The following is a 25,893-nucleotide window of genomic DNA, read 5'->3' as shown; positions in this document are numbered from 1 at the left end:
TGAATACCGTAAGGAAAAGCCCAAAGGTGTTCATGATGAAATTTCAAACAAAACTTTGCAGTTAAGACATTATAGACGGCAAAGGAGCCACACTGGATACAGGAAAGTGGAAGAGGAAAGAAAGAGTTGTCTGTTTTTACCTAAAATATAAAATGATAATAATTTACTTGTGTGACATTCCAATATTTCCAGATAACGAAGAAAATTAACATGTCAAAGAACATGTGTGGCACGATTCAGATATAATGAAGAAAAGGATTTTTGACACGTTCAGTAAGCTGCCTTTCTGCCTTTAGAAGTACAAGTATGATGACAGGCCCTCATAACACAGCAGTCAGGGAACCTTTAGCACAATTCATTTAAAATCTACAACAAAGCTTCTTTAAACAAACATATGACATGATTCAAGTGATGACATGATACGCATATAATAATAATAATAATAATAATAATAATAATAATAATAATAATAATAATAATAATAATAATAATGATAATAATAATAATAATAATAATAATAATAATAATAACAACACTTATTATGTATGATAATATTACGGAGGTTGAGCGACGGCACAAAAGTAGAAAAGTCTCCCCACATTTCCACTACAAAAATTTAAAGAAAGGACTTGAAAAAAAGATACATAACATACAGCATGAGAACGTAAGGGAAGCGGCACAAAGTCTGCAGGCCTAAACGTGACATTCCCTGTGTAAAGAAACATACACGCATCACTTATCATCCTTATAAATTTAATCTTTCCAAGCTCCCTACTGACTCGGCATTAACAAAACGAAAACAGACACGATTATTCAAATGTGGAAGATAAGTATTCCCTTTGTGAAGAAGCAGCGTATGGGATGATGCGCGGATGACAGCTCGGGGTGCGGGGACTGCTAGGCGAGGCTGACACCATCACTCACAAACGTCGTGGGATACAAAAATACTTTCACGCAGAAAATTAAGTTTGACACTCCACACTCTGAAGGAACATCCCCTGACCGTGACCGCGTTAAGATGTGACAGCTGCCACTCCTCCCGCGCACCAGCTCCCGCGTTACTCGACTCCTTCAGGCATCCCAGTCCATGTTATGATCTGGATGTGTACGAGTCTGACGGTCAGTATACTGTGTTACTGAAAAATATTATCTCTGCAGTGTTAATAGTTAGTTTAGTAATATAAGAGAATAAATATATAAACAAGTAAAGAAATAAATAAATAAATTGATAAACAAACAAGTCTTTAGAAATTAAGGCAATTGGCCAAGGGAACGAAAATGTGAGGAAAACAGCCAGCTAATTGCATCTCTCAAAAAGTAAAACACAAAAAAACAAATGATAAAAAAAAAAAAATACATATGTAAATACACAAGGTAAAGAAGCGTGGTACACCGAGTTTAATACTGTCACATAAAATATTCGTATCATTTATACTTTTATCTCCCCAATTAGCAAAAGAAATTACTTCGTTGTACCAAAGGGAGGAATTTGGTCTCTATATACACACTGAAAGGACTCATAGGAAAACAATGTTATGCAGCACGAACTCCTCATCTTTCTGTGTCTTCTGAAGAGGATACAGATTAAATGCATTAATATTTAAATTTATCACTATCATCTTCACAACCTCCCTAAAATTATGCACTCTTCTAAAGTAATAGTCAAGTTCTCATTGCAGTCCACACAGTACTCATTATAAAAAAAAAAAAAATCTTTTGATCAGTCGCTCTAAGCATGCTCTTAAGACTACGAATAAATAAAAGAATGAACATCATGAACGTTAATTAGATTTAGCATTACTGTTCACTCGGTTTTCTTTAAATCGGATGTTCTCAATTATTTCCAAGTTTTATCCCTTTTACAAGTTGTCATTGTCATTATTCAGCAGTCAAAGGGTTTAAGGAACAAGTATTTGTGCACTTTCCTCTGTTGCATTCGGTAAACAATGGCGAGTCCTCTCACACCAGAATAAAATAAAAGTACAGGGTGCAGGGTTCATGATTACGGAGGACGGGCCGCGTGGTTACATTCACTTTCGACGCATCAGCCGCTCACTTGAGTATGGTGGCCTCGGCGTCACATCCCGGGCCTCGAGGGATCAATGAATGCTAGAAAGACCTACGTCATGTCTACCAGCGGGGCTCCACTCACTGATTCGACAAGAAACCTACGCCGTAATGCCAATACAATCCAAGCGATGATGGATACTGACACGGTACTTACTCGTTGTTCACTAATCTAGTACGTTTCACCGGGGAAATGAGGATGAAGAGCAACGCTTTATGGTTTCAAACTTCTACTTTGTTAAACAAACTCTCCAGGCCACAGTACCGTTCAGCCTATTTTTTAAATGCCATACCAGGTCCTGCTCTATAGATCAGCCTGAAGGAGTTGGCAGGGTGTGGGGTGTCAGCGGTGGCCTGGAGTCAAACTTAGTGAGATTTTATCGCGCGTATCAAGCAAGAGTATAGTGCCGCTGGCCGACACACATCATCATCATTGAATTTACTACTTTAACGGCTGGCATGGATGTTAAGGGCGATGTTATGCTAACAGTGCCCTTCTCCACTTTAATGCACGCGTAGAACATGCCATTGCGTAATACAGGTAAGCAAGCATACAGGCAGATATATTTGCAGAATACCTCACTTTGATAATGTTCTTTGGTCGACACTCCCATTATCTGAAATGAAAATATGTTACGTTCTTATAAATTAATGACTGGCCTCCCGAGGGTGAGTTAAGCCTATCCTGCGTCGCAGTAGCTAATATTCGTAGCATTAAAATCGGTTTAATCTAATTTATTGACCAAAAGTATCGAGCCGGGAGCCTGTTCGTCAGTTTGGATCACCTGCCTTGAATATACGAGGTATGTAAGCAAAGAATCAAAGCATTCATCCACTATATCACAAAGCGTATCATCCTTGATGTTGCCATTTTTAGTTTTTTATTATGTTTTAGTCTTAGTTTAGTTTTTTGTATGCATAAAGATAAGTTAGATTCAGCACGGTATGAGGACGCCCCCCTTCTCTCTCTCTCTCTCTCTCTCTCTCTCTCTCTCTCTCTCTCTCTCTCTCTCTCTCTCTCTCTCTCTCTCTCTCTCTCTCTGGTGACAAGAAGTCGAACAAAGAGTAGCCATTGGAAATAAACTTGTACCCTTGCAGTTGCAGGAAATCTAAGAGGCTGTGTTGTATTTGTTTTCACGTGTTGTAAATTCTGACATTCTCTCTCTCTCTCTCTCTCTCTCTCTCTCTCTCTCTCTCTCTACACCCAGTCGAGACCGGACGAATACTTACTCAGCGCATCATCACCATAATCACCTCTGACATGAACACCAAAAGTCACATCACCGTCACTATTCACTATTAAGTGCTGCATTCACCATTTAACTCTCTCTCTCTCTCTCTCTCTCTCTCTCTCTCTCTCTCTCTCTCTCTCTCTCTCTCTCTCTCTCTCTCTCTCTCTCTCTCTCTCAAACATACACATTGAAGGAGTAGATAAGAAAGTCCTCACCATTCACCACTCCCTTACTGCCTTCCTGTGGTCAGGGATGAAACCTGTGCGGGAGAGAACAATGCATTGGTTAACTGAATGGCACTTTGTATATCTCACCTAAGACATTGTAAGCCATAGGGAAGGTTAAAGAAACGATGCAAAAAATGGGTAACTGTTGGTTTTGAGTGTTTTGAAGGAAGAACTGTTTTGATGTTTATAGTTTTTGTTGCCTGTGTTTGACAGAAGTATGGGTAATATGGCAGCTAGTGTAATTCTAGATCGGTGAAAGCTTTCTGTATAGTTGAGGGCATGAAGGATGACCGTGGGAGAAGTGAAAGTTTGTGAAACATCTCCTTTGTTTCAACTCTTCCCTGCAACTTTGTAAAGAAACTCCGTACAGAGATGTCTTTCAAAGAACTATTTTACTGTAAAGTTTCACATATATATGGTAGCTCACACACACACACACACATACACACTTGGGCGGCCATTTCACCACATTCCATCCCATCCCTTTACAGTGAAATGTCACGAGATGCGTCGTACCCAGCCACTATATAGGTTAAGGCTTGAATTATAGAGTTGACCTTTAAAGGTGTACTGAATGAGCGTGGCTTCTGTAACCTCCATAGCTGTGGCAACCCGGGAGTCACCTTGTTACATGACGTGGCTTAGTGAGTGGTACGGTTTTCTGTTACACCTTCCCTTCCCGTATGGTCGGTTTTCTCATCGGTCTTCACCAGCCTTGAAAGTTTTAAAAGAAAGGAAAGACGGACTCTCGAGGGTTGGTATAGGCTCAGTGTACATTTTAACGTAGATGTAGCATATTTCGTTTTCTTTCGCTGTAGTTTTGAAGGCCTATTGATCAATAAAAGGGAGTGTTTAGTTTCTTTCTTGAGTAACAGAGGCGCGCTATGGGTATTGTGAGATGTAGGTGGTGCAGCGGGTGAGACAGGCTGAGGCAGGATCGCTAAATATACAACAGGATGCAGGTTATCGCCTGGCCGCTACTGTTACTGGACCCGCGGCTCGACCCTGACCGCGCTACAGGATGTCGTTTCGATTAGACATCCCAAGGGTCGGACGGCTCGTGGCGGTGGTCCCGTGTTGCAGAGGTCAACAACACTAGGAGGTGGTGGTGATGATGGAAGTGGCTGGTGGTGATTGTGGTAGTGGTGATGGTGGAGATGGAGATGGTGGTGGTGAAGATAGTGATACTTGATACACCAATGTTACTATTTGCAATGCTGCTGCAGGCACTACTATTGCTGCTGCTACTACTACTACTACTACTACTACTACTACTACTACTACTACTACTACTACTACTTCAACGGTGGATCAAAAGTTTTAGGCCTAACATAAAAAATGAACAGAGAGTGAAGCAAGGCTAACTTTATTCTTCAATATAGTCACACTTCGACATTTAATGGATGATTTTTCAGGGCTTCGTACGTCACTCAAGTATAAAAGAAATAAAAAAAGTCTTCTCTCTGAAACCTTTGATAACTTACTGACTTGCCACCAACATCAATTTTGCACCAAGATCCATAACAGTGGGTGGGGAGGACCCTTCACCTTTACTATTCACCATCTCTACCTTTAGATTAGTGCAGCTTACAATAAACATCCACGTAGGAGTCAACATGTCTGTTACCGTTTGTTTCTCTTTTGACGATGTGAATTCGGATCAGGATACAGGGAAGAATCACACTTAAGAAACAGGGATCATTTTCCTTAACGTGTCTGGCAGAACAGTCTTAGCAGTTCATCATGTGTGGATAGAAGCATCATCGTAAAGCAGCACAGATTCTCGATTACCTTTTTCCCTTCTCACTGTTGTGGCACCGAAATTTCAATCAACCAAAACAAATTCTTCCACAGGTGATGCGCCAAAACATTAAAGTACCAGTAATACGGACTCATAATTCCAGGCTTATGAGGTCTTTGGTTGATTTACCTCTGGAAATTTGTGCAATCCGTAGCTCCGAGTTTGGTTTGTGCCGAAGGTCATTGGCGGGGTCATGTTTGGTCCCAGGTCGGTAGCCACCGCTTGAATTTTTCCTGGCCGGGGATCATCAGCACAGAAATCTTTCCGAACGCTGCATCCAAGTTCTCTTTTTATTTGGGGTCAGCATTCCTGGTGTCCACGAAGCACACACTTGGTTCGGGTTCAAACACTCACAAAGGAGGGATTTACTGAGCCATATCTAATCCCGACTGTCCGCTATCTCACGGCACGCCACTCTGTTCTCCATTACAGGTTCCTTCACGCCCTTAATGTTATCCACGACTATCGAGGGAGAGCGTCACTCTGAACCAAGCATCACCGCCGGGAGGATGTGCTGCCGGGACGGAACTCTGCATCACCAAATTCATTCTTCACTGTTGAATATGAGGGAATCAGTTCCTGGTGCTTGTTGACCGTACCAGCATAAATCTCTGCAGCATTAATTTTCTCCAAAGTCACGGGATAAGGGAAACAAGTGAAGTTCATCAATGCAATGAATTCTTTTCTCTCTCCCTGCGTCCTTTATGCAGACCAAGAAAATACGTCAAGGGCTTTTACATCTTGCTGATCTTTCTCTTTCCATTGAAGACTCAGACTGAAAGTGATTTCCGACATAACTCTGCGAATGGAACACTTATACTGCTCGCCATTACATCGGATAGAGGCAGCATCTCTTAAGTTACTAGGACACACGGCTTCCTTTACTTCTATTCATCACAGGCACTGAGTTAACTTTTCTGAGCCACGTCTTGTCTCCCGCCACAGGGGCTGCCAACTACATAACAAGCAAGGCCACATCGCACAATCCTAATAAGTTTGGTTAAGAAACTGGGACAGAGTTTGAAGTTAGTCTACAGCTCAGAAGTTTACGGGATTCCCACTGGAGAAATGATGCACCCTCTGATTGAAATTAGAATTATTTTATTTCTTTAACTTTCTTTCGAGAAAGAAAACTCACGTCCAGGGCACTGACAATTTGGCTCACTTAGCAGACACTTCCGCCGAGTGAATGGAATAAAACTCCCTATTCAACGCGGCGCCAGGCGCTGCTCGGGCACGACACTTTTTTTTCCTGCGAAGCTGCAGCTCACTGAGGAAGCTGAACGTGGACTGCTGTTGAAAGCTTTTTTTTTTTTTTTCACCTTGGAGAGTTGGTGAGAAAAATGACAAAATCATGTAACACCGTCTACGTGCAGGAAAATGAAGGCACACGAATTCTTTCGAAATTGCTTCAGCCTTATCAGTTTCAGGATATTTCAATCCGTAAGCTCTTTCTTACTGGGATATATATATATATATATATATATATATATATATATATATATATATATATATATATATATATATATATATATATATATATATATATATATATATATAAATATACGAGTATATATATATAACACGTGAAGACTAAGCTAATAAGTCATGATTGTGTTCACATCTCCATTAGTTTTAAAAGAAAAAATCTGATTTGTTTGAAAATAAAAACGGCGAAGTGATTGGAGGGCGAAACACGTCAACGCTGTATTGATTAAAGCCATTCCAAGACTTCAAATACTCATTCAATATTCGGTCCAGCGTCAGGGGTTTCCATCAGAGCCTAAGTATCTATAATAGACATTTTTGGTACAGTTGTCTTGATACAGTACCTGTGCTTGTAATTATTTCTTTTTTTTTTCATAAAGAAAGTAAAATAATCGTTCATCATGTCTATCATAGATACTTAGGCTCTGATGAAAACCCTGACGCTGGACCGAATAATGATTGAGTATTTGAAGTCTTGGAATGGTTTTAATCAATACAGCGTTGACGTGTTTCGCCCTCCAATCACTTTATGATACAAATTCTTTTTATGAATGATGGTCAGGGTATTCAGTGCAACTCATAGTAAATTGTCCTTATGATGATATTGGTAATGATTTAAGAAAGTAAGAATATCAGAACATAGGTAAAGTGAAGCTATCCGAGGTGGTTAGCCCTCCACGTGACAGGCCCTGTAATACGGTGACAATGACATTAATTGGAAGGACAAGAAATTTCGTAACGGTCATGGTTTCACAGCCCGGTACATCGGTAACTACAAAGGCGTACAGTAATGTCATGACCAGAATGATGTAAATTTTTATCTTTTTTTGTAATCCTTCGACTTTATTGGTTTCTTCTCATGGAGCAGGAAGGAATATAATTTCGAAAGACACCACTAACAACAAGATGAATAATAGGGCAATTAAAACCCATCAGTGTTTATACTTAAATATTTTTGCTGAGTAAAATCAAGAACTATTGTTTACTCAAATGAAGTAACAATGTCATGCGGTCATTAGCAATCAAATAGTTAAGAGGAGGTATTTTCTTACAAACTGGGGAAAAACCCTTTTGTTGTGCATAAGCGGACAAATTCATTAACGAACTGTGATGAAGATACCCAATAAGTACTTCATAAGCCTCCTTGTCTCTAATAGGTCAAGCTAAAACTTAGTCTTGAGCGCAGCACCTCAGGAACTTTAGGCGTGTGTCGCCCCTGCAAACTTAGCAAGTCAAGTGTTGTGTCACAAACTTGTAGGTACCAGCGGAAAAAGGCTGGACAAAATTGCTTTTGGAACAACTTTTGCACCAAGGGTACGATTACCTAGAAAACAGTGAACTTATTATGAAACTTTTAAATGGGTGTCATAATTCCAGAGTACTTTTGCATTTTGTTTTTCTATTTCACAGGTTCCCAGCCTGATAAATATAATTTAATTCAAAACTTAAGATGTTTCCACTAATACTTTAAGGGAACACTCATCTGCCCTCAGTGACAGGAATGTTAAGTCTACGTGGCAGGGATGTGGGAAACTGATGGAGTCACCTTAGCAAAAACGATGAAGTTTGGCACGGCCTTTGGTTAAAAGAGAGGGTTGCTTTTCCCACAGAGAGACAACCAACCAACAGGACATGAGTGGAGTGTTGGAACAGAACGAACCCATAAACGTAAAAAAAAAAAAAATAAATAAATGAAAAAAAATAAAGAAAACTATTCATTAAGTACTAGAAGATTTAGTTATTATTAAATGAAAACAGATACAAATAGAAAAAAAAAAAACTTTCAAGTTAAAACTATTTCCATATAGGTGAGCACCTCTGCAAAGGCTTACACAGAAATACCTGAAAATAGCAGAGGCACGCCCAACACTTTCAGCACGATACCTGGAAAGCATCTCATCGCCCATTTGTAAGCAGTGAGCAGCCCCTCTAGTGTTATGGCACCAGAGGGGAAGGTGATGAGTGTGAATTTAGTTTTTCGTTTTCTTAATTACCAAACAAGGTCACACAGCCTCTGGACTCGACCTTTTCCTTGCTGGGGGTCACGTGGGAGGTGGGGTGGCACGTTTGACCCTCAGGGATGAATGACACAGCTTGAGTGACGCGTGAATTATTAGTACTGGCAATTTTTTTTAGCCATCCATTTTTTGTCCTCTATACTGGATGAAGACTTTTCCTGCCCTTGCTAATGCCTTCCTGAATATATTTTTAGAACCTGTGATAGGGAAAAAGAGTTGAGGAACGTGAGATGGCAAGAAAGACTACGTGCAAATGGAAGGGGAAGAGATAAGTAGATGATGACAGACAGGAGAAGATTGCGTTTGTCTCGTGATCTGGCTCAATTTACTAAAAAGAAAGTTAAGATTTAGTATTGCTCATCACACATTACTGAAATGGGATACGTAAACACCGGCGGCAAAGATGTATACGATTGACTAAAATTTTTTGATAGGCTGACTGAGAATTGACTTAGATGATTCGTCCTAACCAGTACCACTAAATTGGGTAAGTCTATGGTGGCTGCAATTGAGGTACTGTTATTGAAAGCAACATGGCATTGATCACAAAGAAATGAAGTGATAGTCGATCCTTTAATAATGGTCTATTTCCATCCTGGGACATTGCTGATACTAACTGTTGGACTGGATTGGATACTATCGGATTCTTGTTGTCCTTGGCCAGTGTCCCTCCTACATAAAACACACACACACACACACACACACACACACACACATACTCGGGTTCTCCGGCAGTTTGTTTTCCGTGATATTGTTATGCAGTTTCTCGTGTTTTCACCAGTTATCAGATCAACGCGGCGTGTAAATATGTGTGTACTGACGTGTTTTTGTGTTTCATCAATGTGTCGGTGTGTGTGTGTGTGTGTGTGTGTGTGTGTGTGTGTGTTTCATTAGTTGTATTCAAAGAAATCTCTGCATCCATTTCTCTCTCTCGCTGCCAAAACAAAGCAGAGGAAAAGTTCAAACGCATATCAACATCAGAGAAATCCCATCATAAAATCACATCAAAAAGGAAACGGTATTAGTGAAGGCAAAGGTTCTAATTTGGTGACATGTATTTTCACTTATAAAGGTCAGTATGAATTTATCTGTTTATACGCGCAGGCCAAGAACTTGTGCCAGGTAATGGTTGCTAATGGACGTGTAAGTAGTGCTTTAAGGTGATACGGTGAAACAAAACACGGAAGGGCGACTCGCTATTTAATCTCGACGCCGCGAAAGTACACGTAACGGTGACGCTTCAAAGGCAGCGTCACGGAGAGTCGCTGGGAAAAAATGCAGTGCCTCGCTCGTCGCTCCAGCGTCACATGTTTACACACTCGGGCGAAGCAGGAGATTTAGGCTCGTATTCAGAAACTCTTTGCTCTCTCACCACTACTATTTTTAAAGACCACAGAGATGATTAGCCGAGTTCAGGAGTGTTTCTACTGTTAATAACGTACAAATCTGGTTAATCTGTCACTAGAAACATTAAAATATCCGCAAAAAACCGTGTCGTTTCAACAGGAGTCTTGGAAGTAGTGGAGGTGCGGGTTTCAGAATATGGGCTCTACCACTGCATGTTTTCTCGGATGTTTGTCTCCAGCTCTATGTAGGAAAAAGGCTGTGAAGCGCTCATTTTAATAAGGTACATCATCATTTTCTATGGCAGATTAAATTTCGTCCCGTACTATCAGCGTGAAAAGAATGTGTAAAGCAATGTTCAAAGTTTAAAATTATTAAGAGACACGATAACACATGTTTTCTTGGGAAGGTCAAATTTTCTGCCCTAGTATTAGCGTTGAAAAATGTGGAGCAGCGTGCGAAGTTCAGAAAATGAAGTCAGATGGTGGTGGATGAAAGCAGCAGGAAGATTTATTGTCGCGGCATTTAAGTAATTAAGTAAGTGGCGGAGAAGATTATTACGTAACCCACAGGCTCATATCCGCGTCCCGGGGTGCCGAGTGCTGACTTCCTGCCGTCCAATATCAAGGAAGCAGTTGACAGCCTCCAGCCACTTGCCTTGCTGCTCCACGATACCACCCAACACTGGTCCGTGTTCTTGGACACTTTGTCCTAATTTTTAAAGACCACAGGAATGTTTAGTCGGGTTTTCTTTTCTCCCAGTGATAGTGTAAAATCTCTATTATACCGTCACTGAAATAATAACACTCTTGAAACCTCCTGTTACTTTCAATAAAACTTGTTATAGATATGACGAAGAAACGTTTAAGAATACGGTTCATTCTGTCTTTCGTCACCTTTCTGCCTGAAAGGGAATGTTCTTCATGAAATGTTGGTTCAAAGGAATGCACAGTTGTTTATATTACTTGGAAAAATGCCGCAAAATTTCCATATCCCATTTTCCAATGAATTACACCCTGACGAGGCCGAGTGAGCCCCGGGAGGCGCTCAACACTCTCTCGCCCACATCTGCCGCTGAGGTGCTATTCAGTGTATTAGATGCAATTCAATTTCCCGATGTGACTGGCTGGGAAACTTGGCAAATAAATCAGCCCAGCGAGACGTAAGTTTGGCCTGAGCTCCACAAGTCCTGACTCAGAAACTAACTTTGAGACGCCATCCCTCCTCTTTCATTTTCTCTGCGACTAACCCACTCCTTGCTCCCTCCCTTTCCTGCCTCCTCTACTCTTTCCTCCTTCCATGCTCCCCTCCTAACTTCTCTACACTCTTTTCCTCTTCCCTCTTCCTCCCACTCATCTGTCCCTCCTTCACACGTTTCCTCGTTCCATGTGACAATTCTGCTTCCTTTACTTCTTCCTGCTGCCGGTTTACCTCGTTTATTCTTCTTCCCTCACCTCATTCCTCCCTCGTTCCCTTCTTCATTCCCTACACGAGTCATCAGTCCTGAGGTCATCTGAAGCAGGGGCCGGCAGGGGCTACCAGAGGGGTGTCCCGGCAGGGGTTTCGTGGATAACTGTGGGATATTGCAGTGATGAAACTAAAATAAATAAATAATGAAAAAAAAAAAAAAAATAACAAGGGAAGGTTACATGACTAATATATTTTTTTTTTTCGCCTATATTTTTGAGGGAGTTGCTATTCTATTCCGCGAATCATTATGTGCAGCAAGAAATTTAGGTTCCTCTTTTCTTCTTCACGCTCTGTTCGGCACAAAACTTTTGGCCCGAAATTCTCACACAAGTTTCCCTGATACATTTGCTTCTATTAGAGAGAGAGAGAGAGAGAGAGAGAGAGAGAGAGAGAGAGAGAGAGAGAGAGAGAGAGAGAGAGAGAGAGAGAGAGAGAGAGAGAGAGAGAGAGAGAGAGAGAGAGAGAGAGAGAGAGAGAGAGAGGAAAAAAATGTAAGGTACCATTTTTCAGGCCTCTGTTTCTTTCTTCCGAAGTCCTTTTCGAGGCTGCGAGAAATATTTCCCAATTCTTCCGTAATTAAAACTTGTGCGGGTAATTACACGGCGCCTTAGAGGTTCGCACCGCAGTCACTCGCAGTAATCTTGAGCTTGTGGGTTGAGGCTCGGAAAATAATATGGCCCGCCAAGGAGTGAGGAAATGAAAACAAGTGACACAAAGGACGATCAATAAGGAAGGAGAGAGAGAGAGAGAGAGAGGGAGAGTAGGAAGGCGGAGCTCAAGGGAATTCTACCTTATGAACTATAGTAAGATTGCAAAATTGATCCGCACTTTCAATTGAATTCCTGTTTTCTTTGTCATCCCCCAAGTCTTTCTCCATGTCTGAGATGCAAACTCGATACAAGAGCGTCATCTGTCCTTGTATGCAGTATGTATGCTGGGGGGATGGGGTCTTTTGCATTATTTATAGGGGAAAACAGTCACAGGAACCCGACCAATCATCTCCGTGGCTTTTGAGAAATAGTTTTGATAAGAGCTAAAGCGAGGCCCGTGACCAGGACACCTTCAGCGTAAAATCCAACAAACAACTGAAGGAGACGACGAGCTACGTAAGGAGCGATAAAGAGCGGAAATGGTCACAAGAAGAAGAAGAAGAAGAAGAAGAAGAAGAAGAAGAAGAAGAAGAAGAAGAAAAAAAAAAGAAGAAAAAGAAGAAGAAGAAGCAGAAGAAGAAGAAGAAGAAGAAGAAGAAGATGAAGAAGGAGCAACAATAATAACAACAAAAACAACAAAATAAAAACAAAAAGAAATAATAATAATAATAATAATAATAATAATAATAATAATAATAATAAAATAATAATAATAATTAATAATAAATGATCATAATAAGAAAAAGAGGAAAGATACACCAAATGACAAAGTTACTCTGCTGTACCTACCAATTCTTTTTTCTGAAGTGACACCTGATGATTCCGCAAAGACTTGAGTACTGTACATGTAATATCAGAACAATTTCCTTCTACATACACATATTGCAAAAATCCTCGTTACTCGATCTTCCTGGACAAAAAAAAAAAAAAAAAAAAAAAAGACGTTGGTCCGGCGACGGAAACTCATATTTCAGTTTTCCATTTCATCTAAGTGACGACACGATAAATGATGGAGTTTTTGTTCCGGTAATGAAACGCTCTCTGTCGAATATGTGGGGAGCTCATAAATAAGTAATACCTATCATTAAGGAAATATTGTACAAAAATATTTCTTCTCTCTCTCTCTCTCTCTCTCTCTCTCTCTCTCTCTCTCTCTCTCTCTCTCTCTCTCTCTCTTTCTCTCTCTCGGCGCCTTCTTCTAACACAATGGCATCCTTCACAAATGCGATGTGGTGCCTTGAGCCCTGCGCTGGTCTCCCTGCTTGGTGTGTGAGGGCCGGGAGATGTGTGTTGTGCACCATTTAAAGGGTAGGAAAGACGACTGATTGGCCTTTCAAGTCCATCATAGCTAGGCCATTTTTTCCACGTTTAAAAGTCACCTGCTACGTTACTCTACAAATCTTAACTGCGTATCTCCTGTATTTTTTCTTTTTTTTTTGTATGTGTTATTGAGTCTTTCTTGGGCAAAAAAAGACTAGGAAAGCCCACTCAATACGCAGCTTTCTTAAAATAAAGACGCACAATCCCAGCTCTTTGTCATGAATCAAAGGTCAATGAACACATATGTTTGAACAGGTTCAGATAGTCACAGAGACGATCACACACTTATACTATCAGACGGAGCACAACAAATATTTCAGTATTTATATTAAGATACGAAGACATTATATTCACAGTCCCTTCTAATGAATTCTTGATAAATGGACGCGTTTCCTACGTGATTCAAGTACGTTCTAAGTGGCAGTCACACAATCACATTACCAAGATCATCATAGAAATTATTTTAGCATCCAAACCAAACTCAGCAACTCACAGAAGTGGTAGCCTGGACACAATCAACTCTCCTAACACTTCCTGTTGTGTTACCCGCCAAGAGCAGCGTCGCGATGGTGGAGGCTTCCCTCGCTTTCTCATTTGTAGACCAGTCAGTCCATCAGGCTGATTGATTCGAGGCCAGGCACTCAAACTTGGCCCAGCAGCTTACACATAATGGAGTACAGGACTAAATTTAATATGATTAATTATTTGTTGAAGGTATCTTAGTATTAGGGCAACGTTATTACTTATTAAGGAAGAAAAATTAATTCCTAATACGAGTAATTCTTTGCAATCATTCAATAACTAAAGCTGCTCCGGTATCACAAGAATCATGATCTTTTTAAATTAGAGCAAAGAAAAACGCAAATTCTATGCTTAAGTAAACTATAATAATGAAGAAGAAAACTAGTTATTTGTGTAGGTTAGGTTACTGGAAGCAAGGAAATCTCTTGAATGACTGAGATACGTAACATCAGGTAACACAGGAGCTTACTGACAGCACAGCACTCCGTGACCAGCTGAGTCGTGAACGATGTAATAATGGATACCGGGGATACTACAAATAACTGCTGGCTGTGAATATAACAATGCGCTCCTCTTCTGCTTATGTAAAAGCAGACAGAAGAAGAAGAAGGGAGAAAAAAAAATCCCTGACATAATTATAATGTTTTCACTTTGCTGCACGATGACAACAAACAACTCATTACCAGCACAAAGTCGACTATATTTTTTTTCTTTCCCTCAGAACTTGCTGAAAACATATTGTCGACAAATATTTAAACTTCATTCTTAATTTGACGATTAGCATATGTGGATATTTTTTTTTCTACTTTGAATTAGCTGATTATGCATGATAAATCAAGTTTGTGAATTATGAAAATTGTGATGTACTGATAATCCTGTGGCGTATTATTATTTTTCTTTGTGAAGTGTAATGTACATGTTTATTTATTTGTCTGTATATCTGTTTATATGTCTATCTGTCCCTCTGCCTGTCTATTAATTAGTTTAAGTAGTGTGTGTGTATCTATCTATTAATATACAATGCTTATTCATCTTTTTGCCTATATGCACACATTTTTTATTCATGTATATTCATGGATGTATCTTTGTTATGTCTGTAAATATTATAGAGTGTACAAGAGTAGGCAAGTGTCCATGACAATATATTTTTTTTTTCCGTATTATAAATTATAGTTACAGTTAGTGTCTGTTTCCTATAGCAGTGAATCATTTACAGCTTTTTAATAATCATTACATTATGATCCTTAGCTGAATTGCAAAATTATTTTTCGGTAAAACAAATTTCTTACACCATTTTGTTTTATATAGACAAGGCTGGTGCTTTGAGTAGAGCGACACTTTTTTTCTTTTATTTCTACTTGAATATCAGCTTCACCTTCGATTTTCTGCTACACAACACCAATCAAAAACCAAATCACTACCTAACGGTTTGTCAAGATTTTCGATTCCAGTGAATTTGATGGAAGTTGGTACGTAAGCGGCAGGAAGCTCTTCCAAACAGTTCCCAAAGTTAGCTCAAGAAAATGGCAAAAAGGAGAAGAGTGGTGGTCGATTTGAAAATCCTGGAAGGCAAATTGAATCCGATGGAATTATTGTTTTTCATAGAAAGAAAATAACAGATCACTCAAACACTTAGTAGAATTTTAGGATTTTGCCAAATAAATAAAATCCTCTGATGCAGAAGATAAGTTTTTATGACCTAATTTCCTCAAGTTGCGGCAATACAAAGACGAATTTTACCTAAGCACTGCGTTGGACACTTTCTTAATAATCCTTGCCGAAAAACAAAACAATAAAAACTTTGTAATTGTTGACAATCTAAAAGTTTCAGTGTGACGCTTAATTTGTCTCTCCCTGTACGTGGTCCGTTGTTGTCTTCCATAATAAGACCGTTTATCTTTTACTATCAGACACAAGGGTAGAAGAAATAAAGAAAATATCAGTTTAAAAAATGTTCGAGTGCAATAAAGGCGTCAGTAATGCTCCTTTTCCATGCTGCTATCGCTGTAATGTTTTGAGCGACACACGCATGCAAAAGGACTTTTAAAAGACCACAGAGATTGTCCTTGAAAACTTAAGTAACTTCAACTACACCCTATTAAAAGCTGTGGAGACGGATGAATAAGGATGAATAATTTTCACTTCTATTGTTCTCCATATTGCACTGTCCTTCCTCATCAGTGAAAGAGCGTATAATGAAGCCACCACTTCCCCCTTGTATTCTTTACCTGCCACGGCCAGACACTCCATCCCACACCAGGTCATACCCAACTAACCTCAAGAGGACATTCATGATCGTAACATAAGGCCTACTTCCAGTTAACTTGCCTCTCCTATCTTTGCATCTGAGTCGAATCCAGTATCATCCACTACTATTAATCCTTTACCAGCTGATCAATATGACTATTTCTATCGCTCTAGAGTTAAAAGCGTTAGAAGTTTGGTCATCAGTAAACACCCGTGAAGACCTTGTCACGTAAATTCAGTCTCACAAATGAACCACATTTTCACACGTTTCGTCGTTTTCTTTTCATTGGTTGAATCGGACCAAAGCAGACGTTAATTATATTTCAGTGGGTGTTTTCATGTGATTGTTTAACTCGAATTCTGGATCATAAATCAAGAGAAAACATCCATTAGAACACGACTAGTCATCTCTGTGCCCTTTGAAAAACAGTCCTGATGATAGAGAGAGCAAAGCGTTTAGGAATACAGGTCTGTGTCATCTCACTATTACCGTCAAATGTGTCATAGAAACCCGATGCTATGTCGCTGTTGACAATCCTCTACTGAGCGGCGGGACCTGCCACTAGGAGACATCATCCTCACTGAACACACACCACAGAATTCAGCGACGTTGTGTTTCAATAATGAACTACCGCCGTCTTTATTCCTTACGTGGGCAGGGACATAGCACTACAAGACACACGGCCACCCTTACACGCCTCGTTAAGTCTCGGGAACATCGAACCGCCTCCTGCTATTCTTTACGAGGACAATAATGAAGGAACAAACATATTTCTGGTCTTTCTGAGTCTCCTCGTATCTACCGCTCAATACAACGTGCTCTCAGCGGTGTAAATATAAGTATATTGTGATACATTGACATCTAGGTAAGATTCCGCCATGAAAAAAATAGAGATTATCTGTTTCAGTATCTATTTTCATGATTTCATTATCTGTAATCTTACTATTTTCGTGATTTCATTATCTGTAATCTTACTATTTTTATGATTTCATTATCTGTAATCTTACAAGAAAATTTTTAATCGCAAAAATTTTTCAAATTTTTTTTGTACAGGTCCGGCGGACATTATTAAAAAAAAAAAAATGGGAGGGGGGAAATTCAATATAAAGATTTTCTTTCGTGAATGGGATGTTCCTCATTTAAAGAAGAACCATTGTACGCATGTAAAATATTCCATTGACTTCTTAGCAATGGTGAATAATCATATTTCACTTAAAAAAAAACCTTCTTGATTGATATATACTTTTTACATTAATATTCTTCTCTTTCTTTTCATGATTTATGCATCTGCAATTTTAGAGGAAAATTTTCATTTGCAAAAATTTTTGAATTTTTTATTAAAAAGTGAAAAAAAAAAAAAAATCAACCTAATAATTTTCTTCTGGTAATTGGGATATGTTCCTTACTTAAAGAAGAACCATTGTATATATGTAAAATATTCCTTTGACTTCTTATTAGCGGTGCGTAACACTTCATATTTAAAAAAAAAAATTAACGCACTAGAAAAAAAAATAACTTTTTCGATTGATATAACCTTTTTATATCAATATTCTTCTACTATTCATGATTTAAGTATCTGTAATGTTGGAGGAAAAATTTAATCACAAAATTCTTATTTTTTTTTTGTACAGGACCTTAGTTAAAAATTGGAAAAATTACAATTCAAATTTTTTTTTCTAATAATTGTGATATGTTCTTTATTTAAAGAAGAACCATTGTCCATATGCAAAATATTATTTGGAGATCTTAGGAGTGCGGCACAGATAATAATATTTCACTTAAAAAAAATGAAGACACCTAAAAAAACACACTTTTGCGATGGATATATATACTTTTTTTTTATATCCTTCAACAATTGATCTAGCTATATACATGACAGCTCCAGACAGCAAGTTTTCAAACAACCACTTGATTTTCAGAGTGAACATAAAAGACGAAAAAGAAACAATGGCTGAAAATGAACGCTGAGAGAGTCTAATCATTTGGTAAGACAAAAAAAAAAAATAAAATAAAAAAAAATAAATATATAAATAAAAAAAAAATAAAAAAACTGAGGAACCTGGAGGGCAACTGCTAAAGGAAGAAGGTCGCAACGATTTGAGGTAAAGAGGTAGTCTTAAAGCGAACCTGTAAAAATAGGAACAAAAGAGGATGCAATGGACGGGAATAACTAGAGAGGGACTTGTACATGTCGCAAACCTGTGACACTTGGGAAACGAGAGAGAGAGAGAGAGAGAGAGAAGAGAGAGAGAGAGAGAGAGAGAGAGAGAGAGAGAGAGAGAGAGAGAGAGAGAGAGAGAGGAGAGAGAGAGAGAGAGAGAGAGAGAGAGAGAGAGAGAGAGAATAGCAAGAGCCACCGTACCTTGCCAAAATAATCTCCACGCTTTGTTCTTGCTTTTTTAGTTTCGTAAATCACGTCCTGGTGTAAACACTGAATAAAGAAAAAAGTGCAGGAATTTGACTGCATAATTGAAGAAAAGTAAATTCCGTGACTGATGCGTTATTCTTTTTAGTTTGCTTGAGTAATTTTAGTGGCATCGGCTATAATAATGGTATAATAATCGCGCGCGCGCGCGCGCTTGTGTGTGTGTGTGTGTGTGTGTGTGTGTGTGTGTGTGTGTGTGTGTGTGTGTGTGTGTTTACGTATTTGCTTATATTTATTTCTATTTTCACAGAATAACTCGAGCTCGTGATATCAAGTCTTTTCATTGCAAATCATCATAGCTTTCTTTAAATTCATGTAATCTACACATCACTTATACATTCTTCCTCGGCGTGTGTGCGTGTGTGTGTAGCAATACGTAGCGTCAAACACACACACAATAGCACAGTAACATCATCACAACATAACAGGTTCCTCAGTATGCTACAAGAGTCCCCAGGGAATGTGCCTCTTGCCGTGATGGACATCCAATTAACTAGGCATGGAGTCACCTGTCTGCGCCTACTACTATTGACCGGGACTACCTGGCTACTACCTGGAGCTGGCTGGTGGGTGGAGGGAGGTTCTGTCACGCTACTTACAGGAAGCGTGAGTCTGCTGCTTCTATTCCTCCTCTCTCTTGACTCTGTGTGGGTATTTGTTCTTTGTTAGCTGACTTTTTCGTTACTCGTTATCACGTGTTATCATTCTTACTCTTTTCTTATTTGCAGTTTGATTATGAAATATCTAGCGGACCAAATAAACTGATAGATGGATACATTGATAGAAAGATTGATAGATAGATAGATAAGTAGATGGGTGATAAATCGATGGGTAGCAAAATATCAATAATAAATATGTGAAATGCAGTATGGCTTTAATTTTTAGCGTCAAATTGTGTTTATTTTTCTTTATATATTTTGTTAGTTTGTCTTTCTGTGTGTACCGGATTTTTTTTTTTAGCGTCAAACTGTCTTTATTTTCTTTAGATAGATAAGTAGATAGATGATAAATAGATAGGTAAAATAATAATAAATAGGTAAAATGCAATATAGCTTTAATTTTTAACGTCAAATTGTCTTTATTTTCTTTATATATTTGTTAGTTTGTCTTTCTGTGTGTACTGTATTTTTAGCGTGAAACTGTCTTTATTTTCTTTACTTATTTGTTAGTTTTTTTCTCTCTCTCTCTCTCTCTCTCTCTCTCTCTCTCTCTCTCTCTCTCTCTCTCTCTCTCTCTCTCTCTCTCTCTCTCTCTCCAATGCAAGGACTGAAAGCGGTGGTGTGAAACTGGGAGAATCGACAGGTCCATTTGAACTCGCAAAGACACTTTTTCTAAATAGCGAAATAGCGAGAGAGTGAAACGAGACCGGGCAGCAGTGCAATACAGTTCACCTAGTGCTCGATAGATGCTTTCCTTCGCTACAAAAGACTAACAGCAAAACGAAAGGCAGGGAGGCCACGGAGACAGAGGTCCTTCCTTTTCATAAAGGAAGAAATTGCATGAGAGAGAGAGAGAGAGAGAGAGAGAGAGAGAGAGAGAGAGAGAGAGAGAGAGAGAGAGAGAGAGAGAGAGAGAGAGAGAGAGAGAGAGAGAGAGAGAGAGAGAGAGAGAGAGAGAGAGAGATTTAGATGTCATTTGGCATCATTCATTTATATAACTCTTAAAAGAAGACAAAATAAGAAAATAACATTAAAGAAGCAACAGAGAGAGAGAGAGAGAGAGAGAGAGAGAGAGAGAGAGAGAGAGAGAGAGAGAGAGAGAGAGAGAGAGAGAGAGAGCACATTCCTCCAGCACACCTCAAAGTTGAGCTTCCTCTGCAGACACTGGAATGCTGAGGAGTGACGCTCCGCGTGTTTCTGTTGCGTAAAGTTCAATCCTTCATGAAAAAGAGGCCAGGAATTCCCAGTAAGTATTTTCGGAGGGACGTGAACCGTTTCCTGTCAGCTGCACTTGTTTCTTGGAATACTGATGCCAACAACCAGTGTGCACTACGAAGAATCAAGAGGAGAATTCCTGGAGTCAACCGTGGTTTTGTGTGTGTGTGTGTGTGTATGTGTGTGTGTCGATTCTCTGAAATGTGTCTGCCTTGCTTGTTTGTCTGTGTTCGTCCCTTCCTCTCTCTCTCTCTCTCTCTCTCTCTCTCCTCTCTCTCTCTCTCTCTCTCTAGCAAAGTAAATATTCTTATCTTACACACTCACATACTTTTAAAAATTACTTTCAAGTGTCTTTGTCATTAATAAAACCGCGGCGTTTTAAATTTATCCCCCTGTAGCATAAGCAGGCGGATCTGATGCAGCATTATTTTATCTCCTCGGCACTGTGACACTGGGAATGAGAGCACCAGTAAGATGAAGGAGAGCCAACGACACTCAGAACATGCTAACATGGCATATATTAAACTTTCCTTCCCTTGCATGTACTCGTCCCTCCCTCCTTCCCTTCCTCCCTTATCACACCCTGTCACACATTTTCTTGACACTTAAACACACACACACACACACACACACACACAGCGCCCTTGAATTTTGACAGCGAACTGAAGGAGTGCGGACTTGAAGACTTCGAAACATACACTACGACACACTTTCAAAGGGACCCCGGTTAAGCGCATCTGACTGCTACTCTTTGCATTGACCTGAATGTCTCCTCTCCGTACATATGGTGCCCTTCTCAACCACCAGCCCGTAGCAGGGCTCCAGGGGGCGGGGGGCGCTGCGGCCAAGGGGCTGTCCCTCACAGGTCGTGGGGCAGCAAGTCGTCGCGGGGATCCACGTAGACGTGTGGGGAGGTGACCGCTGGGGGGGGCAGAGGGCGCCAGGCTGGGCGGGCCGCCCCCGCGGTGCTCAGAGCCCCCTCGCCCCGCCCCGCCTCCTCCCTCTCCTGTCATACGTGGGACAGCGGCAGCGTCTTGCTGACGGGCCCAGGTGCGACGCCACGCTGGCGGCGGTGCCCTGCGCGCTGAGGGGCGGCGGCGGGAAGGAGCCGCAGGAGGGCGCCGCGGACTGCTTCCGCCACTCCTGGTCACCCTCCTACTACCCTTAACAGAAGCAGAAGCGGTGGGGACAGTGGCGGCGACATAGAGGTACTTGGCGCTGGCGAGGCGCTGCCGCGCTATTTCTGGCATTTGACAGGTGTGGCAGAGGCGTGTCAGAGTCCCTCGTCCACGGCCCTGCTTCCACCTGAGTCTGGGGACGTAAGGGGTGGGCGTGCCGACACAAGGTGGGAGGCGGTGTAGCATGTGGAGGCAGCGCCAGCGGGGAAAAAAAAAGTTCTGTTAATTTGTCAAATTCTGGGGATTCTGTATTATGGATGGCGTGGCGGTGCCGGCGTGTTGATGCTGCGTAGTCGTGTGGGAGTGGGCGGCGGTGGGCGTGGCTGTACCTCAAGGAATGTTGCAATGCTTGTGAAGTTGGAGGAGTGTTGCGTCACTTGTGCTTGCTTTGTGATGTCAGTGTTGCGTGGCATGAGTATTGAATAGCGGGTGCTTGCTTTGAGGCAGTAGTGTTGAGTGGCTTAATTAAGGAGTGTTGCGTGGAAAAGCGTTTCTTTTGAGGCTTAAGTTATGCAAAATAAGAGGAGTGTTGCGTGGCGTGCTTGCTTCAAAACGTGTGTTACGTGGCAGTGCGAGTGTTGCATAACGTGTGTTTGCTTTGAGGCGTGTGTTGTGGGCGTGGCAGGAAATGTGGCAATGTGATGACGGGTGTGTTGGGTGTACAGGTTTAGGTGTGTTGGGCATGCAGATGTGGGCAGGAGGTAACCGAGGGAAGCTGCACGAGTAGCTACCAGTCTCTTCTTGACTCACTTCAGTCACTGCTCCTTCAACTCAACGACTCTCGACATTCACTTGATTTCATATTTGCTGGAGAATTTATATATTACTTTTCGTCTAAATGAATTCCGAGAGATCAATTACTCTTTCCTAAAAAAAAAAAAATAAAAAAATAAAAATATCAAATCATCTGGAAAACCTGATAGATTTACTGGGAAAAGCAAGCAATGATTATGAAGAGAGCAATGCTACACACGAGGTTCACACATTCACCACTATGGGCGCTGACTGGTTAAGCTTGCAGCGTACAAGAGCTACCAAAGGATCATAATATTAGGGTATATTCGTATTTTTAGCGTACATTCACATACCTACTAGGTCAAGTAATAATTTATTCTATAGGACGATAACGTTTTAGTAATTTCCCTATAGAGGCAAAGGTCTGTGACGGATTTTTTTTTTTCAGTTACCAGTTCTTCTGTTTATCTAAAAAATTGTATTCCTCCAGATTTTGAGACTACGCAAGGAGGGAAGAATTTGGTTATCTAAGTTACAACTCAAGCCTATTATCTTATTTTGGTCTGGAGTATAGTTTTAGCAAGACCCGTTCTCTAATTATCTTAAAGAAGTGTTGCGTTACTCCACATTTAGAAACACTGCAGTGAGGAGGTGGGTTCGACTGTCTAAGTTACAACCCGAGCCCGTGATCGAAGTTTGGCTTGAAATCTCTTTTTAGCAAGATCTGTTCCTCTGTTGTTGAAGAGGTGTTGCGTTACTCCCCATTTAGAAACACTGCAAGGAGGAGATGGGTTCGGCTATGTTAGTCATAACTAAAGCCTATGATCGTAATCTGGTTTACTTTTTGCCATGACTTGTTTCTCTATTAGCACAAAAGACTACACCACAAGGACACAAGGATGGGGTGAGTTCGGCTATCCACGTTGTAACTCAAGCCAGTGATCGTATATTAGTTCCAAATTTATTTTTCCCAATGGCGATTGATCTCAAAGAAGCGCTGCATTACTCCTCATTTAGACACCGCAAGGAAGGGTCGGGTCGTAACTCCAGCCCACGCCCGTGGTCTGGTTCTGAAAGGCACGCCACGTACGTATGTTATAGAAAATGACCCACGGACTATCCCATAAATCTGTGCATAACTTTACACGGTGGCAGTTTTGATAATATATGAATACGCAATGGTTCTTCATGATGCGCAATACAAGGCACAGAAGTACATAACATACACAAATACATACACACATTTACATCACAAGTGACTGCTATTCTTCTCAAGCTAAACATACTCCACGGAGACCTTCGCCCAAGTCATCTAGCGAGTATTTCTTTAGATTTATCTTATAAAATGTACTACACTTGGTAAAAACTGAGCGAAATAAGAGGAAGCAGCTGCGGCGGATTGGCAGACATTATTATGAAGCTGTTTGGCTGAGCAGTTACTCTTCCTTTTTCACCAGTGTTGTATTTTCAGGATCTTTATGGTTTTTAAAATCTTAACATGTACTCTAACTTCCTCAGTAACCTTATTTATTTTTCTATTATTTTTCATTTTCTTTGTCAACTCTCCTCCCCGATATCAAGAACAGCACTAACAGTAAGTATTTTTCCCTCTCTCTCTCTCTCTCTCTCTCTCTCTCTCTCTCTCTCTCTCTCTCTCTCTCTCTCTCTGTGTGTGTGTGTCTCTCTCTCTCTCTCTCTCTCTCTCTGTGTGTGTGTGTGTGTGTGTGTGTGTGTGTGTGTGTGTGTGTTGCTTGTAAAATTGACATGCCAGTCGGATGCGCCTCAATGTTAATCTTTCTATTTCATCGGTGACTTTACTGGAGCGCAAGTTCTGCCTAACTAATCTTTTTATCTTATTATTTTTCAGTTTTTCCTTCCATTAGCACCGCCTCATCTCACCACCACCATCAGTACCATTAACTGCACTCCTAACACTTCTCAACCCTTCACACCCCAATTATTTCTCCCAGCAACCGTTAATTATCGTGTATACATCATTTACTCCTCCATTATTCTCTCATCGATGCAGTTCTTTCATTCTTTCCCCTTAATTATACCTTCCTCCGTCCTCTGCAGCGTTCACTTGCACATCTCTTTCCACCTCTCCACTCTAAACTTAGCATATCCACCATAACAAAGCCTTTGTGCAAACCATTATCCACCACATTCTTACATTCTTCTTTTAACCCTCTTTTTCACTTCTTTCATTCTTCGCATTCCTATAGCCTTTTTCCTTTTTTATTCGCATCTTCCTAAGCATTTTCCTGTAGCTGTTCCTGTTTATCTGTCCCCTGCAGTTCTTTGTTTTTCTCTACGTAGCGTCTAAAGTCCACCCATTCACCATTCCACTATCACCACTCAAGCTTGCATCTCCTCATTCCCTTCACTACTGCACTACCGCATCATACCGTGGAAGCCTCTTAAGTACCCTTGCCAGCCCTCCCTCTCCCTCTCACTCTTTCTCCCTCCTCTCACTCTCTCTCTCTCTCTTCGTCCGTCCCTCTCCCCTCGTCGCTTTTTTAACCTACATTCCAACTGCCTTTTTCCACTCTTCCCCGCATCTCCCCCTCTTCATAAGTCACTCTGCCCTTCGTCTGCGCTTTCCTCTACTGCGACTTCTGCGTGTTGGCTGCTGATGCTCCTGCTGCTCCTGATCTAATGCGTGCTCCTGTTATGTTATGTTGTGCTATGTAATGTTGTGTTTTATTTTGTTTATTTTTTTTTTGTCTCGTCGAGGTGTCTGGATGGCATGCAGGGAAGGGAAAGTCATCTGAACGTTACTTTATGGTGTAAGTTCTCTCTCTCTCTCTCTCTCTCTCTCTCTCTCTCATCACCGAGAGAGAGAGAGAGAGAGAGAGAGAGAGAGAGAGAGAGAGAGAGAGAGAGAGAGAGAGAGAGAGAGAGAGAGAGAGAGAGAGAGAGAGAGAGAGAGAGAGAGAGAGAGAGAGAGAGAGAGAGAGAGAGGCAGATTCAACGAAATACGTAGTCACTTCATGCATAAGAAACAGATAGGATAAAATGAATAAAGAAGACAAAGAAATCGTACAAGTTTTCTCGGGCGAACCTAAAATCAAGTGTGTGTGTGTCTGTGTGTGTATGTGTGTGTGTGTGTGTGTGTGTGTGTGTAGTGGAGGATATAGGAGACGTAGTATCACCACCACCACCACCACCATCACCACCACCACCACCACTACAGTCATGGTCGCCGAGGTGACACTATGCAACTGGAGACATCAGTGTTTGCGTGAAGCGTATAGTATCAATGTCAGCTGCCTAGATGCATTATATAAACAC

General features: G+C 40.7%; 1 long non-coding RNA gene across 1 annotated transcript in view; it reads right to left on the bottom strand.

The window, feature by feature from the left end:
- Positions 1–572: 572 nt before the first annotated feature.
- LOC135106700 (uncharacterized) overlaps positions 573–25,893 on the bottom strand; it is a 159,551-nt gene continuing 134,230 nt past the window's right edge. Inside the window, exons 4-5 of the long non-coding RNA XR_010271436.1 lie at positions 3,515–3,558; positions 573–1,097 (exon numbers count right to left, since the gene is read on the bottom strand). This is a non-coding gene — a long non-coding RNA (uncharacterized LOC135106700). The remainder of the gene's footprint in view (positions 1,098–3,514; positions 3,559–25,893) is intronic.

Source organism: Scylla paramamosain, chromosome 14 (assembly GCF_035594125.1).
Source record: "Scylla paramamosain isolate STU-SP2022 chromosome 14, ASM3559412v1, whole genome shotgun sequence".
Classification (NCBI taxonomy): Eukaryota; Metazoa; Arthropoda; class Malacostraca; order Decapoda; family Portunidae; genus Scylla; species Scylla paramamosain.
This window is presented reverse-complemented; position numbering and strand designations above follow the sequence as displayed.